Source organism: Pseudomyrmex gracilis, unplaced genomic scaffold (assembly GCF_002006095.1).
Source record: "Pseudomyrmex gracilis isolate BER0280 unplaced genomic scaffold, ASM200609v1 scaffold_14, whole genome shotgun sequence".
In the NCBI taxonomy this organism is placed as follows: domain Eukaryota; kingdom Metazoa; phylum Arthropoda; class Insecta; order Hymenoptera; family Formicidae; genus Pseudomyrmex; species Pseudomyrmex gracilis.
In genome coordinates, this window is record NW_018020598.1 from 1,014,104 (window position 1) to 1,026,285 (window position 12,182).

Here is a 12,182-nt window from a genome sequence, read left to right on the forward strand (position 1 = left end):
TTCCACCCGTCCTCTTATACTCCAGGCCATAGAAGAAGTCCGGCCACTTCCGTCGGTTTTCCCAGCCCGTTTCGAAGTTCCGGCAACCAAACGCTAATCGGTCTAGACTCCGTTTTCTGCTGCGTCCCCCCTTTCCTGTCTTACGAGATCCTCGTTTTCTCTCTACGACTCTCTTTTGTCAGGACGTATACAGTGAAAACGAAGCCAAGAGTACACAATCTTGAGATGCTTTTCTTGCTCCTCTCTCTCGAGAGAGGACTTCGTTTCTCTTCGCGTGTAGCGCGTCAGCACGCGGTCAATGGGATAAATAAAGAACTCAATTGCGATTTCTCCTGACGTGAGCGAGTTTTTTTTTTTTTTTTTTGTTCGACTGCTAAAATAGTACGTAATGACATATTATCATGCGTGTTCCCTGGTTCCTTTAGAAAAAAGACATAAATATTAAAAATGAAGCGTAGTAACAATTCCCAATCTACTCCTAATGATCTACTCGATGTAATATTGTACTTGATGAGCAATTGTATTATTCAAAGTCGACGTCTATAAATTTCTTCAATGTCATTGAGTTCGTTTCAATTGCGTCAACCGAACAAATATTTTCATATTATTAACGTATATCTCCTTCTCAAGTGGTTTTCTTCCAAGATCATTAAACTTCTTTTCGCGCGCGCGAGCGCTTGTGTCATTGTCACACGAGATATCCGTGACGGAGCAGCGTCCGATAAGTTCAATATTGACACAGTGCCGGCTTATCACTCATACGCAACATTAATCACGGTTCCGTACACGTCACCCGCAAGAAAGTGTACTCTCTCGCTCCCTTCGATCTCGTCATCGTGGCTGGTACCGTAACCGATACACAGCGACACGAGAGGCCGCAGTCAGAGAGCAAAGAAGACGCTGAAGAACGATCGGGTAAAAGGTCGAAAAGCGCGCGGTTTTTTTTCTCCCCGTGACTCTTAAATAAAGTCACTCAGTGAACCACGTTCTAATGGTAAATCTATAATGGCTTCTGCGCACACCTTTTTCACCCTCCCCCATCGTGTGCAACCAACCCGATTCCGTTTCCTATCGTTCTTTGTTTTTACGCACCACTCTCGCGGTCGACGTTTCAGGTTGAGGACGCAACGGTTTGTTCCCTTCTCCCTTTTTTTTTTTTTTTTTTTTTTTGCGTTTGTCGAAGCTCTCGTGCACCTCGAGCAGAATGCGACGCTGTTGTAGGAACGATCGATTGTCGGATGCAACGTGATAATCTCGCGTGAAGTATGCGGTCGCGTATCTAATCTCGGCACGGCGAATGCGGCATGTTTGAATGTATATAACACACACAATGATAAACTGCGCGGCGGGAGTATATCTTCGACGATATACGCCGTGCTCACGCTTAAGATCGCCGATGCTTCATGGGGTGATTGATTTTCTGGGTCGAAGAAAATCGAGTGGCAGCATAGCCAACAACGAACACGACGACAATCGCTCGATATGAATTTTATGTCGCGCCCGTGGCTCTATAAGAGTTTTATTCATTCGATATTTTCTTACCCAGTCCTAACTGGGTACGAAAGCAATAATATTTTGCGGTGATCGATTTTTCGCGCATCGCCGCGCGCTATTGAAATTTTCGTTGTCTCTGGCGTAGCAGTAAATGCGACAGTAAAACTTAAATGAAACATAAACAGCCGTGACACGTCAATGAACGCTTCGATACACAAAACGTTAAATGAATCAAATTTGGTAATTGGTGTTCGTGAACGCGCAACGGTTTTATCGATCGCCAATAATTATCTCTGACGGGGATGAATAATATAATTATCGAAAGAACCGAAACACATATTACGCTCAAGTAAATACTGTTGACTAGCGTGACACGTTGCCGGAATCGAATATCGATAGTATTTTACGACACAAAGATGTTCGCGACGGTATAGACAATGTGTCGAACAAATGCGCGTAAAACTTAAACGAAAGCAACTAATTCGATGAGGGTTCCGAAATGAGTCATTTCGTCGAATTGGTCGAACATTTCGACCTGGCTCATATTACGGCGCAGACTGTTGGACCTACCTCGCATGTCCGCCATTGGGTTTATCTTCACAATGAACTCCTATCCTGAGCCACCAGGAGCAGTCGGAGATTGCAGTGCAGGTTATCATTTTATGAATAACAATTCTCGAAATTACATGTGCACCAAACTGTACATGTGTATTTCGCCGGAAATCTTGTAACCCCACAAATATCAAATTTTGAAAAAAAAGCGAAATTCTTATTTTTAATTACACACACGCGCGCGCAACGGAAGAGATACACAGAGTAATTGTGGATCTTTTAAAACATGTAAACAGGACGAAGTAAAAAAATACCCAGCAATGACTTGTATCTCCGCGCGCGAGCAATAAATTCCTACCTTCCTGAAAGTCACGTTTACGCGGTCGAAAAAAAAAAAAAAAAAGAACCATCTTCCCGCGAGATTCGGTATGAAAATAATGTATGACGCTAGGCGCTACGGTATAAAGAATGCACGCATCCTTTAAACCATCCGCGCATCGTCGTCGTGAGGAAATCCCTCAGTACTCCCTGACTGGAGAAAGCGAGGGAGAGGAATGTACGCGCGCTTACGCACACATCCCTATAAGACGTATGCCTGCGAAAGCATCACACGGGACGCACCAGTAAAATGTACGCTTTCACGATAGATAGCGATTGCGCACGAGTCTCGAAGCTTTATTCTTTATTCTGTGCAGGAAATCTTGCGAGAGGTTGGGATATAGCTGATCTACCTAACAAGTAAAACAAAAACGACGAAAGAAGAAGGCAAGAGAGAAAGAAAGAAAGAGAGAGAGAGAGAGAGAGAAGGGAGGAAGATGAGATGGCGAAGAGGTACCTGTCCTGTGAGCTTCAAGAGAAAAGTATGTCGACCGTCGTGAATTATGATAAATGTCGCGACTGTGACGCTGCGATTTCAGTGGATATCCGCCGACGCCGTGCCGACCATGTCCCGTGCGGAGGAGGCTCGCCTTTAACCCTCGCCGCCGTCCTATCCCGTGAGACGCGCGCCCATACATACAAAAGCCCACTAGTTGCGGATTTCTCTCTTGGGTACCGAACGTTTGTCGGCCGGATACTGTATGTGGCCGCTCGCGCGATTACGGACAGTTAACACACAGAGACGCGAGCGAGCTGGGCGCGTTTTCGACGGTGTACGCGCGCGGAGAGAGATGGAATCGATGATGGACCGGTAATAACTCGATCGTTCGTGACCGCTTCAACCGGAGAATCGGTCCGGCAAATGGGACGTGCAAGCACAAAGTATCACCGAGCAATCGTTTCCCGCGGAAAACCCGTTGGCTGTTCGAACGAAAAGGGGTGAACGGAATGATACCGAATGTACCGCATTTTTATCTTCGCTTTTGTCGATGTTGCGCGCGAGCGTGAGGGAATGATGAAGGAACGATTCCAGCGCTAACATTGTGCGTCAATTAATACACGACTTATGTTTTTTTTTTTTCGCCTCAAAAAAGCTGTCGAGAGCGAGGAAACTGACAAAAAAGAACGAGAGACGTTGGTTGAGGAAGAAGCGGAAAAAAAGAGCACGATACAAATCGGAGATACAGACTGACGAAAAAAAAAAAAAAGAAACAGGGGGCAAGAGGATGGAAAAAAGAGAGAAAAGGAAAAAACGAGAGGAGAGAGAGAGGTGGCATACCCGGGGCAAAACAATTACCTACCCTTCCTGCACGCCGTGGGCACATTTTCACCCCTCTTTCACGTGGGAAGGAGAGTCACCGCTTGAGGTAAGCGAACTACCCCCTATAGAGCGCGCGTATACATACACCACGTACGCGCAACACGCATATGTTTCGCTCGCGCGCGCACTCGCGTGTGTGTCTTCTATATACACTGGGGCATTTCTCATCCTCTCGACGAGCATTACCGGCGTTCCCATGAGGCCGAGGTAGGGTTCTTCCTCTATAGATACAGTACGACGAAAACACACTAGGAAACATCAGGTAAAAGTAAAGGTGTGTACGTGCGAAATGTACGCGCGTGTGCGTGTACACGCAAAACAGCACACTCGTGAGCGCGTGAAGAGAGAAAGATCGATATGCGTAAAAATATATGGGGACGGTTGAAAAGTAGGTATGAAGGGCGCGGGTAACTGGACGTCCGAGAGAAAAAAAAATGCTTAACAGTTTTATAAATTGGAATTTATGGTCGTCTGTCTTTCTTTCCCTTCACTCCCGTCTTGTTCCTTATCATCGATTCAGAGCGTTGGTAACATGAATAATTCAGTTTCCACGGTAGGCTCGCGCGTTGCTCTTTTCTTTTCTTACGCTACGCTTTTTATCCTCTTTCTGTAAATTGAACCGCCAGAGGCGGTAGCACACAAGTAGCGCGCGCGCGCGCGCGAGCCGATACTCGTCAAAGCCATTAGCATCTCGCGCCGAGAGAGTTCCGCTCTCTTTTATTTTGCCTCACCACGCGTCTTCGAACAATTGTTCGACTTGGCGCGAAATTCACTTGTAAGTTTAATGGCGACCGAATAAAATTATCGCACACGCGTCGCCGTTCATCTTGAGAGGAAAGCGCGCTCGTTTTCTCCGCACGAATCGATGATAGGGGTGGGAAAATCGCACCACCGACCGTGTTGTTGCGCATCGCGCAGCTTAACGCGACAAGATGTCTGGATAACCGATACTGACGCTGATAAATCCCGCTTTTCGCACAACGAAGCATCATTTTATACGAAATTCAAATGGAATTAGTGATTTTGCGTTAATCGTCGTGCCTCTTGTTGCACTAGTTTTAATACTTTAATACTTTCGCGCGAGCGCACGTGCCGCTACACTAATTGTTGTAAATAATTGCTTGCCTAAAGAGAAACACGCATATAAATTATTGAATATTTTGTTAAATGTAAAATCGCTAACGCAACACAAACACAACCCACATACACACACACAAATCTTTCCTCCGGCGTGATAATAATTATTTATTCTTCATAATCAATCTCAATTGAAATAACAGTTTAATACAGCAATTGTTTACTACGCGGAACTTGCTCTCTAGACGAAAGGATGTGACGTGCGCACTGCGTCAATATTTACAATCAACATTGCGCACGCGAAACATTGTTCATTTGTTCTAAATGATGAGCAACCATTTGTCAATGTTTGATAACATCAATACTAATATATAAAATCCGTGCAGTTTATAGATGTCGAGACGTAATTTGTATGCAGGACAGATTAAATCGCGACTTTAATATTACACACAATTAATCTGTCGCGACGCGAGTTTAATTGTTTCACAAAATGCACCGGACCGATCTCTTTCTGTTTCCGGACGGGAGTGTCCGATCATGCGACGATCATTGAAAATTAGTCAAGTATAAACCGCACGGAAAATTTAAAATTCAAATCAACGTCCATAAAACATGTCAGGGTCTTCCGCGCTTCCTGCTACGCGCGCGGCGCTGCTCTCTCTTCAGAGATTTTATGGTGCAAGAAACGCGCACGAGAGACGCGACGATGCGAACGTTTGAAGTCTGACGATATTTTCTCCCCTTCCTTCCGAGATTTGTCTGACGATGCTTCTGATAAAAATCGACGTAGCGTGCGACAAAAAAATATACGTCGGCTCCGGTACTTTATCAACACATGCGGCTACATCAAAAGAGGTTCCAGCGTGTTGTTATATGAACAAATGTGTGTATGTACGAATTTGAATTGCCGCGCACAATACGTGTGAACACACACAAATAAATACATATTTGATCGTAATATTACAAAAATGATTATTTTATATTTCGATTAAAACTACTGATGAGAACAAAAGTATCGCGGAGAATTAGTTAAGCACAGTATGTATTATATAATACGTATTGCGTTACAGATATTATTACAGCTTTTACCATATATTGTCATACATGAGTTCAAAATATGTTATTATTGTGCATCTGGAATATTTTGTCATTTCAATAGCACGTAAATATTTTCATATTGAAATGTTTCACGATAATTCGAGATAATTATAGAATATCGAATGATATTGAGAGATTCGCGTGTGCGCGGACACACAAATGAAAGAAGCTTATGTTAAATGCACCATGTGATCGGCTAAAAAAACAAGAACGCAGATTTAGTCATCGCGCATTTACGACAACAAGTCACAGCTCTGACACGTGTCCTCTTTGGTTGACAGATGACAGATGTCCGTAACACGCGTCGTCGTGTACGTACGAGAAAAAAAAAAAAAAGATAGCTCTTCGATCGAGGGTTGGATGACACGCTGTCTGCTCTCGGAAGTAACGTCTTTCGGGCATGTTAAAATAGGTTGTTGGCAATCATGCGAGAAAACGGAAGCGATCGCAAGTAATATCGAAATTGATACTTGAATGAAATAATTTTCGATTTCAAAAATTGAGATGTGTACAGATTTGAAAAAAAAAACGCGCACTCGTTTGAAACATGTAGTTCGAAGAGCAGTATTGAAAAAGATGGTGGATACACAAGCAAACAGTCGAGAGTAACATCTTCGTTAAAGATCGTAAAAAGCGTACAATCAAGTATATAGGAACAATAAGTACACGAACGCGAGGAAATGTCCAAACTTTTTGTAGCAAATCAGTGCGTCAAAATGGCAATTAATGCCAATTTTTTTTTGCGCGCGCGCGCGCGAGTCGACCTGGATCGAGGAAGAAACGGCGGTTCTTCATCAAAATTAGATTATAGCTGTTATATCGCCATCAGTACAGTACTATGTGAGTCTTTGTCAGAAGAACAGTTATATAAGCGCAGAAACTGTTTCTCTCGCGATGTGTGCATTGACAGTAAAAATTCGCGCACGTAATATCTGCGTACGAGTCTGCGATTTGTGTGTATTTCACATGTGTAATTAGTATCTAATAATCGGAAAGAGATCCGTTGTGTTCGCGTGATGAAAAAACGCAAATACGATTTTGAAAACAAAAATATATTCTCTGGAAAAAGAATTAGTAAACATATTAATCCTCGTGTCAATAAAATTTCTTGGATAGGCTCGTAATTTCAATACGCTACGAAGTAATTCTCAGCCGAAGATACTTCAGCACTACTCTCTATACTTCGTCCTAGAGCTCGAGTTAAGTAAAAGTTCGGCGCTACGGCGCCTTATAAATCAGAAGCCCGAACTTTCTCACGGAATAACTTCTTAAACTTACTTTTTAACTCTGGCTCTCCTCGAGAGTAACAACCCAATTTATGCAGATTATGGACGCGGATCCGAAGCCGCGAATTCGAGCCAACGCGCAAATTGCCACTTCGACGAGTCGCGCGTCGACACTGTGAAATATTCAACGTCGATTCTAAGGATAGCCGTAATATCCGCAGTTATGGTTTCATATATACGTTTACTCTCCGGTAACTCGCTTGAATATATGGGTGGGAAGTTTCGCGAGGACGATTGTTAAGATCGCGTTATTTTTAAAGTCGCGCGCATCATCCCTCGCATTGTTAACAATCAATTTTTACACGTTTCTTCGCGTACGGAACAGCCTTTTTATCGCGCAATTAAAAAAATGAGTATTGGTCGTATCGTGAGACAGAAACGTTCAGTTTGCAACACACGTTGGGTTTTGCACTTTTTACGACAAGTAAATAATAATGTTAAAAGTAGTATTAAAAATAACAAACAGTTTATGTGCGAAAATCAAGACCAAAAATTACAACCAAATCACACTCTCTCATTTTATCGTTGCCATCTGCTCTTTCGGTCAATCTGGCGAGTTTTTTTGGGACACAGATTTTTTATGCGACCTTACATATAATGAGGTTAATAAATTCATCAACCGTGCACGCGCGCGAGTGTGCGTCCCAGAATTCGGTTCTCTCCTAAATAATCGACGGGAATGCGTGCGGCGGCAAAGGTCGAGATGTGTCACTCTTCAGGGTCATTGCGCGTTATTTAACGAGGAGGGTTTCGAAAAAAAAAAAAAAAAAAACGACGAAGAAAAGACGCGGAGAGAAGAAGCGAGAAAACGATACGGCACATCGTCGTTCCATGTAGCCAGGCGCCTAGTGTACATCCTCATTTAAATGAAATAAATCTTGTTACGAGTAATTTTCGTCCGGTCGGCAAGCCCGAGATGGTAAAGAGAGGAGATAGAAAGGCCTTTTAAGCCGGTGTGCCCGAGCGATGCGAGACAAATGGATTTCGCTCCATCACTCGGAGACCCCCTTACGCCGCACAATGAATGCTCTTGCGTGCCGCATTCAGAGCGCCGCGTATATTCTTACGTTTAGACAAAACCCCCGCTCTAAATTTAATATTCGCACACTGTTCGGCGTTGTGTGTATTGTTCGACAAATACGCACGACGATTTACACGGCGTGTATTCACAAATCCCGAAATCAATCGTGTGCGCGCGTTTTTCGAAATTTCTTTGGAAGCGATTACATTATAGGAATGCGTGTAAAGCATTTATCTTATCGCGACAATTTTATCAAATTTTATCTTTTCTAAGAGACGAGAAAAGGAATATATATTTTTAAAAAAACAACTTATGTCGGAACGCGTTGCGACGAAGTTTTAAAAATTTCAAACACTGCTGCATATTGATGATCTCCGTTTGAAATAGGCGCCTACGGTCGCAAGTATCACATCCTTTACCTCGAATATGACATTGTCTAGCGTATAAACGCGCTACCAAGTTCCGAAACCAAAAAAAAAAAAAAGATATAAAAGTGAAAACAACACGAGGATGATACTATCGGGTCGGTTTTCTTGGAAGCTCGCGTGCCTGTTTGCGGTTGGCACGAATTATCAGAAGCTTCCCCTTGCTCGCGCGCTTTGCGCAAGGCATGTATCGAAACGAGATATTAATTTGATGCAGTTGATAGCCACGCAAAAAAAAAAAAAACACACAAATCGATGGCAAATAATACGGCCGGATCTTACCTTTAGCGCTTTTATATCGAAGCGCGTGATGTGCGCGCGCGAGCACAGCTATAATCGCTGATGCTATCTATTAAAAAAAAAAAAAAAACCCAATAATCGTATTTTTACGAGCAATCGGTAAGAAAAGAGTGACACGCGGCTGTATATAAATCCAACGTGAAATTTTTGTGTGAATTCTGTGACCACACACACACACACATTATTAAATTCAGTCGAGCAGACGTCGTTAATTATTCATAAGTTTAAACTGTGTCGACTGCGTGACAACATATGTCGATCATTTAGAGCGTAAAAAACCCGTATAAGGGTTGGCCGGGGCGATGTATGTTACGTATAGTAGTCGCGCGCGAGTTCCGTAATTAATGACGTATATTAAGCACGAAGCTTTTTATAACCGGAGTATTTTATCGCGACGTAAAATTTCTTTCGTGAGAAGTTACTTTCACGAGAAAAATTCTCCAAAGAAGAACCGAACGACAAAAATACCGATCCCTTTTCTCGCCTTTCTCTCCGCGTTCTTCCTGTACGATTCAATTTATACAGTTTTTTTTTCCTAAGTCCGCGCGTCTTTGTTCATCGATCCTGACTGGTGGTGCATCCCGAGCGAAAAAGTAAAGAACGCATTGACGAAAGAAGACAAGTGAAAGAAGTCAGATAAGCTCTTCTTCTTCTCCCCTACCTACATACGAAAGGGAGGAAAAGCATACGGTTTGTTATTTCGTTTCGCTTCGTCCGACGGGACAGCGAATTATTTGAAGATAAAAATCTCATTATCAAAATGTCAAGGCTGCAATAAATGTAGAATCGTAAGCACGAGTGTCTGTACGAAGTTTGAATATTTGATATGTTCCGAACACTTTCTGTGTATCAAGATGATTAATTCTCCTTCATTTTTCCTTTTTTTAAAATTATACGAGAAGTATTTACGTTGACGAATATACTCTCTTAAAACGATCATTTATTAGTATCGAATATATCAAATTTTGTTCTTATTTGTGCCTTGATCAAGTTTCCTCTTTTCTTTCTCTCTCTCTTTTCTATTTATTCTCCCTAAAATTCTATGTGGTCGCGCAGAAAGCACCAAAACCGTTTAAAAGCGTCACACCCCTCACGGTAAATGCTATCGAGAGGCAGTTTTCCTATTCTTTTAGACTACGAAGTTCTTACGATCGAAAGTAAACATCTAAGCACTCTACAAACGTATCCGAAACTGTATGACGGAGAAGGGAGGAAGAGAAGACGAAACGGCCGGGTGATTTCTACTGCCTCAAAAGCGCGCGCCTCTGTTGCTCTCGTTCGCTTTTTAAAAGGGGTCTCGAGAAACCCTCTTCAAGTTCCGTCGGTCTTTTATGGTGACAAAGTGGATCGATCTCGTCAGTGTCTGCTCGCGCGCTCGTCCTGCCACTAGATATCTTGCAGAGGCCCAGATTCACCGTTCAATCTCTTCGAAAACTTTTCACTCACAGTTTTGCATCGCACAAAAAGCTCTGTTTTTCTTCCCTTCTCTCTCCCGCCCTGCTTTTCTCATTAATTGTATCGTTTTGATACTGTCTCGTTTGATTGCATTATGTTGACATCGAGAGAAACAATTTCTTGTTTTTCTTTCTCTCACTGTTTTTTTTTCAATACTTTTCATATCCGACATGTAAAATTCATCGCGTCAACGTATCGCGATGTTGACGTATCGACTGTACATTACAGTCGCCACTTACAAACCCGATTTGTTCCGTGGAACTTCCTCAAATACGTATTATTATTCTTGGCAATTTCCAAATTTCGCATTCGTGAATAAGTATGTTGTGATTCCTACATGCAACGTGTTGTTCGATTGTGCCTGCGCGTAATTTCTGCGTGCAACCAGCCATTACGCTGAAAAGCGCTCATTACGTCTTCTTTCCCAGCGTATATTTACACGCTATTCTAACGAGCCGCTATACGTTCCCCGGCTTCGGAAGAACTCTGTACTGTCGCCGCCAAGGGGCTTAAAATCTATATACGGAGGGAAGGATTTTGATACGAGCACTCTGTTAGAAACCGAGCGTCACTAATTGTGACTATTGTGTCAAAATAAAAAAAAAATATATATATATATAGAACATCTATGTAATATTAAACAATCAGTGATATTATTGAGTCGATAATGATTACAAAACTTAGGTCTTGATTAATAAGCGAAATAACGTTGATTATACGTAATTGTTAATATACGTAATTGTTTTGTACAAATTTAATATTTTCAAAAATGATTTTTTTATAGAATTAATAATTTTAATACAATTTTGTTATCGCGCCCATTTGCAAAGGTCTAAATTTCTTTTAATAATAAGGCAGTACAAGATCTACTAAGAGGCTTCCGAAGTGTCAAAATCTCGCGTGTGTGCATGCTCGCGATCGGTCGATATCAATCGACCAATCGATCAGTTACTTCGAGAATTTGAAAAGTGCGCCACGCAATATGCACAAGCGTCCGTGACGATTCGCGTATCCCGCCGCTTCGTAATTGATCCCGTAGTCTCCGTAGTCGAGAACAAGCTTCAACCTCCCGGGTAGAAAGCTAACGCGTTATAACGACAGGCACGGCGCTACGCGCACGAAATCAGATGTTAATGGCGTTTCCGTGCTAGGTGAATTACACAGCACCCCGGCGTAATTGCAGACGTTCGCGTATCGCGTACGTGTATGTCGTACTTAACAGCTCGCAGCGGGATGTTGCGAGTTCCGCGTCGCGCCGCGGTAAAACGAAATTTCGTCTTAATTTGGCGGACCGCTATTACATCCTATGGCTAATTCGTTGCAGCAGCGCAAACTGTATTAGTCGCGGTTGGCAGAAGACGCTTGATCCGAAGCGCGTGTCTTGTTATCTCCGCTCTCTTTTCGACTTCGAGGAACGGAGCAGCCAACGTCTGCTCCGTCTGAAGAAAGAGGTCTGTCGAAATTGTGCCGATAAACTTTAAGTAGGGCCGTCTGGCACTTCAAACGCGCGCGCTAAATCGATGGCGGCTCGAAATCTCGACTTTCTGTTACGTTATCGGCAGCGCGCAACAAACCGCGCAAGCTTTACTCAGATTAATCGACGAATGCACACGTAGTTTCTGTTACAGTAGTTTCTATTATAGATTTTTTCGAATTGGGATGCACACACATCTACAGGATAAAAGTGCAATTGGAAAATCGCAAAATATTTTTAAAAAAATGGAAATAAAGTTCGAACGCGAAATACAATTTTCTATAGTACACTGAATTCCAAT

General features: G+C 42.7%; 1 protein-coding gene across 1 annotated transcript in view; it reads right to left on the reverse strand.

The window, feature by feature from the left end:
* The window catches only part of LOC109863908 (protein slit), a 317,334-nt gene that overhangs the window by 304,044 nt on the left and 1,108 nt on the right, over positions 1–12,182 (reverse strand). The gene's annotated exons all lie outside the window — the stretch shown is intronic.